Source organism: Larimichthys crocea, chromosome X (genome assembly GCF_000972845.2).
Source record: "Larimichthys crocea isolate SSNF chromosome X, L_crocea_2.0, whole genome shotgun sequence".
In the NCBI taxonomy this organism is placed as follows: Eukaryota; Metazoa; Chordata; class Actinopteri; family Sciaenidae; genus Larimichthys; species Larimichthys crocea.
In genome coordinates, this window is record NC_040020.1 from 715,159 (window position 1) to 721,676 (window position 6,518).

General features: G+C 48.1%; 1 protein-coding gene across 1 annotated transcript in view; it reads right to left on the bottom strand.

Annotated features, from left to right (window-relative positions):
• Window positions 1-2,863, bottom strand: part of LOC104935802 (ras-related protein Rap-1b) — an 18,049-nt gene extending 15,186 nt beyond the window's left edge. Inside the window, exon 1 of the mRNA XM_019276642.2 lies at window positions 2,781-2,863. The gene's annotated coding sequence lies outside the window, so the exon portion shown is untranslated. The remainder of the gene's footprint in view (window positions 1-2,780) is intronic.
• Between the last annotated feature and the right edge of the window lie 3,655 nt (window positions 2,864-6,518).

The window sequence follows — 6,518 nt, forward strand, 5'->3', positions numbered from 1 at the left end:
TTGCTAACAAAAAAATGGATTGATAAAAAACAAGAAAACTATAAATATTATATAAAAGTATAAATATCCTTAGTGTAGTTTCTCATCCTCAAACGGTGTTTTTATTTGCCGACTGAGAAAATAGTGAAAAATACAGATTTCTGATTTATTTCCCTCAGCTGAAGTGGATCTCAGATTTCTCGTTTTAGTCTGACAAACAGAAAGTTATAATCACGTGAACAAAGACAAACGCTGATTGCCAAATTAAAACTGAGCAAATTCACTTAAATATACGCAAACGTCAACATGAGCTTGAGTAGGTTGAACGTCCTCTGGAGAGGTCAAGATGAAGGGTTACGAAACACTCAACATGGTTTATTGAGCATTTAGACGATATTACGCTGTAAATTAGAGACGTTAAAGCCTGATGACGGTTCGTCAGCGCTCACAGATGGAAGAAGACTTTGTGCTGTTATTTTAAAGATATGAAGGATCTTCTAACGTGCCATCAGCAGCTCGGGCGGGCTGTATTTTTCTCACAACTGTGCAGTTCGGCTTTTTCCCTCAGACACGAATGCATCATGATGTTAGCTTGCAAAGTAAAGTTTGGTGGAGAGAAAATGGACACACACACACACGCCACACCACCACCAACACCACACACACACACAGATCCCTGAGTCAACCAGAACTAGGTGGGGCCTGTCAATACTCAGAGTGGTGTGTGTGTGTGTGTGTGTGTGTTTGTTGGCTGACAGTACAACAGCAGAGGAAAAACCAAGCCTTGTCTATACACTACAGTCAGACAGACAGGTAGACAGGACAGACAGACGGGCAGAGGGACAGACAGTTTCCTCCAAACTCCTCAACCCGCAGTTTGTAATAAGTTACTACTCCTCCTTTTGTTTTTTGTTTTTTTTTCCCTCCTCCAGCAGAGCAGCGGGAGTTCCGCAGCTCTCTGTCCGCTCTCAGAACACTCCCTACCCGCCAGCTCTGGCAAAAGGCCCCGCGCCTTGGAGTTTCTGGAGGACAAAATAACAAGCCGGGGGAGCAGGAGACTTGAACAGGCTTTCAAAAAACACCCGTTATTGTTAGCCAGCTTGTCGTCGCCTCTGATACCAACATATTATCGTTTAACGGAGCTGGCTGTCTGTCTGCCGCTCCCGTCCCGTCTGTCTGTCCGCCGGTCGCTTCCGCAACCCAGCCCAGCTCGTCTCGGCACCGGCTGTGCTCAGCCTCTGTGCGTCTATAATACACTGATAATATCATAAAACACCAGAAACTGGATATTAATATGAGCACATATCATGTTTATAGACAGATATCATTTACTTGAACTCACAAATGTGACTGTAGTGTGATTATATTTTATATCATATATTTATCAGGATCATAAAATTCTGATTTTTTTTCTAAACTTGCCTCTAATTTGTTTTTTTTCTTGTTTCTAACAAAAAATGATTGATTAAAACAAGAAACCATAAATATTTATAAAAGTATAAATATCCTTAGTTTAGTTTCTCATCCTCAAACGTTGTTTTTTATTTGTCGACTGAGAAAATAGTGAAAAATACAGATTTCTGATTTATTTCCCTCAGCCGAAGGTGGCATCTTCAGATTTCTCGTTTTGTCTGACAGACAGAAAGTTTATAATCACGTGAAACAAAGACAAACAGCTGATTGCCACATTAAAACTGAGCAAATTCAACTTAAATATGACTCAAACGTCAACATGAGCTGAGTAGGTTGAACGTCTCTGGAGAGGCCAAGAGGTGAAGGGGTTACGAAACACTCAACATGGTTATTGGAGCATTTAGACGATATTTACGCTGTAAATTAGAGACGTTAAAGCCGTGATGACGGTTCGTCAGCGCTCACAGATGGAGAGAAGAGTTATGTGCTGTTATTTTTAAAGATATGAAGGATCTTCTAACGTGCCATCAGCAGCTCGGGCGGGCTGTATTTCTCACACACTGTGCAGTTCTGCTTTTTCCCTCGGACACCGAATGCATCATGATGTTAATCTGCTAAAGTAAAGTTGGTGGAGGAGAAAGATGGACACACACACACACACACACACACACACACACACAGATCCCTGAGTCAACCAGAACTAGGTGGGGCCTGTCAATACTCAGAGTGTGTGTGTGTGTGTGTGTGTGTGTGTGTGTGTGTTTGTTGCTGACAGTACAACAGCAGAGGAATAAAACCAAGCCTTGTCTATACACTACAGTCAGACAGACAGGTAGACAGGACAGACAGACGGGCAGAGGGACAGACAGTTTCCTCCAAACTCCTCAACTCCGCAGTTTGTAATAAGTTACTTCCTCTCTTTTGTTTTTGTTTTTTCCCTCCTCCAGCAGAGCAGCGGGAGTTCCGCAGCTCTCTGTCCGCCTCAGAACACTCCCTACCCGGCCAGCTCTGGCAAGAAGGCCCCGCTGCCTTGGAGGTTCTGGAGGACAAAATAACAAGCCGGGGGAGCACGAAGACGTGAGACAGGCTTTGAAAAAACACCCGTTATGATGTTAGCCAGCTGTCTGTCTGCCTCTGATACCAACATATTATCGTTAACGGAGCTGCTGTCTGTCTGCCGCTCCCGTCCGTCTGTCTGTCCGCCGGTCGCTTCCGCAAACCCAGCCCAGCTCGGCTCGGCACCGGCCTGTCTCCCCCCCCGCGTTTGTCCGCCTGTCACCGCGTGTCCCGGGCCGTCCCGGGTAAAGCTACATGTACATGACGGAGGGGGAGAAAAGGGGAGAAAAGGGAGGAAAAGGGAGGAAGGGGAGAAAGGAAGCGGTACTCACAGTCATCCACCCGTCCGCTCTCTCTCTCTCTCCCGCTCTCCGTCGGTGTCGCTCGACCAGAGCCGCTCCCTCCGCTCGGTGACGTCAAGCTGGAGGCGGTAAGCGCGAGCGCCTCCTGTGCGATCCTTTCAAAGTAAAAGACACGAATAGAATAAAAAAAAAACGGTCTCTGTGACGTCCCCGCAGACTGTCTAAAACCTGGACGTAGTCTCTGTGACGTCCCCGCAGACTGTCTAAAACCTGGACGTAGTCTCCGTGACGTCCCCGCAGACTGTCTAAAACCTGGACGTAGTCCCCGTGACGTCCCTGCAGACTGTCTAAAACCTGGACGTAGTCTCTGAGACGTAACACAGACTGTCTAAAACCTGGACGTAGTCTCTGTGAAGTCCCCGCAGACTGTCTAAAACTGGACGTAGTCTCTGTGACGTCCTACAGACTGTCTAAAACCTGGACGTAGTCTCCGTGACGTCCCCGCAGACTGTCTAAAACCTGAACGAGTCTCCTGAGACGTAACCAGACTGTCTAAACCTGGACGTAGCTCTGACGTAACACAGACGGTCTAAAACCTGGACGTAGTCCCCGTGATGTCCCGCGGACTGTCTAAAACCTGGACGTAGTCTGCGTGACGTCCCAGACTGTCTAAAAGGGACGTAGTCTCTGAGACGTAAACACAGACTGGTCTAAACTGGACATAGTCCCTGTGAGTCCCCGCAGACTGTCTAAAACCGGACGTAGTCTCTGTGACGTCCTACAGACTGTCTAAAAAAACCTGGACGTAGTCGCGTGACGTCCTGCAGACTGTCTAAAACGGACGTAGTCCTCGTGACGTAACAGACTGTCTAAAACCTGGACATAGTCCCTGTGACGTCCCCGCAGACTGTCTAAAACCTGGACGTAGTCTCGTGACGTCCTCAGACTGTCTAAAACCTGGACGTAGTCTCGTGGTCCCCGCGACTGTCTAAAACCTGGACGTAGTCTCCGTGACGTCCCGCAGACTGTCTAAAACACTGGACTAATCCCTGTGACGTCCCGCAGACTGTCTAAAACGGGACGTAGTATCCAGATCTTTTAAAAATATAGATAGACGGGATTAAACCACGTCGTTTTTTTTATTCTATCCGTGTCTTTTACTTGAAACACAGATGAAGACGGTGAAATGCGGTTGAAAGCTTTACGAGCACCCGCGTAAGTCGGACCTTGAATAGATCTGTTCTGCGTTTTCAAAGTAAAAGCTCCCACTTAACAGGAAGTTAGACACGTCATCATTGCATATAATTATGCTGAATAAAGAGCAATTAACAGCATAACGTCCGCTCCAAGAGTTTCACAATAAGTGAATGTGAATGTTTTTATTTTGAAGGTACTCCCAAGCTTACTCTGTTTTGGGTCGTTCTTGTGACGTTTCAGGCTCGCGCTCAGCTGCTTCCCGCTTCCTGCAAAGTAGAAACATGTCTCCACTGTTTCTACTCACCAAATAAAAGACAACAAAACCTCTTTTGTTTTGTTTTATGTGTCAGAATATTAAAATAAAAATTATGAAAACATTTTTTTAAAGAATTGGAGACTACGTCCAGGTTTTAGACAGTCTGGCGGGGACGTCACGGAGACATACGTCCAGGTTTTAGACAGTCTGCGGGGACGTCACGGAGACTACGTCCAGGTTTTAGAGACAGTCTGGGGGACGTCACACGAGACTACGTCTAGGTTTTAGACAGTCCTGCGGGGACGTCAGGAGACACGTCCAGGTTTTAGACAGTCTGCGGGACGTCACGGAGACTACGTCCAGGTTTTAGACAGTCTGCGGGGACGTCACGGAGACTACGTCCAGGTTTTAGACAGTCTGGGGGGAGTCACGGAGACTGTAGGTTTAGAGCATCTGCGGGGACGCACAGAGACTACATCCGATTTTAGACAGTCTGTGGGGACGTCACGGGGACTACGTCCCGATTTTAGACAGTCTGTAGGACGTCACGGAGACTACGTCCAGGTTTTGGACAGTCTGTAGGACGTCACGGGGACTACGTCCAGGTTTTAGACAGTCTGTAGGACGTCACGGGGACTACGTCCAGGTTTTAGACAGTCTGCGGGACGCCGGAGACTACGTCCAGGTTTTAGACAGTCTGTGGGGACGTCACAGAGACTACGTCCAGTTTAGACAGTCGCGGGGACGTCACGGAGACACGTCCAGGTTTTAGACAGTCTGCGGGGACGTCACGGAGACTACGTCCAGGTTTGAGACAGCGTCTGCGGGGACGTCACGGAGACTACGTCCAGGTTTAAGACAGTCTGTGGGGACGTCACGGAGACTAGTCCAGGTTTTAGACAGTCGGGTTACAGTCACGGAGACTACGACCGGTTAAGACAGTCTGTGGGGGACGTCACGGAGACACGTCCAGGTTTTAGACAGTCTGGGTTACGTCACGAGACTACGCCAGGTTTGACAGTCTGTGGGGACGTCACAGAGACACGTCCAGGTTAGACAGTCGTGCGGGGACGTCACGGAGACTACGTCCAGGTTTAACAGTCTGTGGGGAGTCACGGAGACTACGTCCAGGTTGAGACAGTCGCGGGGACGTCACGGAGACTACGTCCAGGTTTTAGACAGTCTGCGGGACGTCACGGAGACTACGTCCAGGTTTTAGACAGTCGCGGGGACGTCACAGAGACTACGTCCAGGTTTTAGAGAGTCTGTGGGGACATCACGAGACTACGTCCAGGTTTTAGACAGTCTGAGGACGTCACGGAGACTACTCCAGGTTTTAGACAGTCTGTAGGACGTCACAGGGACTATGTCCCGGTTAGACAGTGTGTGGGACGTCACGAGACCGCCAGTTTTTAGACAGTCTGGGTACATCACGGAGACTACGGCCAGGTTGAGACACGACATGTTACTGTCCGAGGTCAAACTTCAAACTACAGTGGTGTGTTTACGCGAGTCCAGAGCAGCTAAGCGTGTCAGACGTGGTGATGGAACACGCCTTGAGACACACACCACGTGTATGTGAGAGCTTAAGCCACACCCAAACAGGAAGGAGTCACCAAGAATAGATTTGCCCCACCACCCAACCAGCTTCCCTTCGGGACACACCCTTCCTCGTTGGGAACACACACCACACACACACACCTTAAACTGCTGAGGCTGCATTAGTTGAATTAGTTTTTTTATTAGTCTTGTTTTATTGAACTTATTCCAACCGTTATGTCCTGACGGGAGCGGAGCCGGTGTTGTGCCAGATCCGGACTGGGCATAATTACTAGTATCGGGGTCACGTTAGCTGATGAATAGTGTTACACAGTAACCTTCAACAGTGAGACAGGGTTTATTACGTTAGCTTGCTTGGCTGATCGCTAACTAGTAGCTAACGTATCAAAATGTGCCACAGTACGGCAACGTGACACGTTCTGCAGTGACGTTAGCTTTGGCCCTGGAGGTGCGTTGTCTTGGGTGCTGTACATTCGCTGATGTTAGCCGACTCGATTTCTTACGTTAGCTTGTCCGGTAGCAGGAGATTTGGACAGGAGCTAACAAAAGAGCTAACGGAGCTAATCACGCTAACAGAGCAAAAGAGGTAACAGAGGGCGTTGATGGAGGAAGCAACCGCTAACAAAGCTAAAAGAGGTAACGTAACTAAAGGAGCTAACAGCTAACAAAACTAACAGAGCTAACGTAACTAATGGAACTAACAGCTAACGTAACTGAACAGGATGCTAACAGCTACAAAACTAACAAGCTAAAAC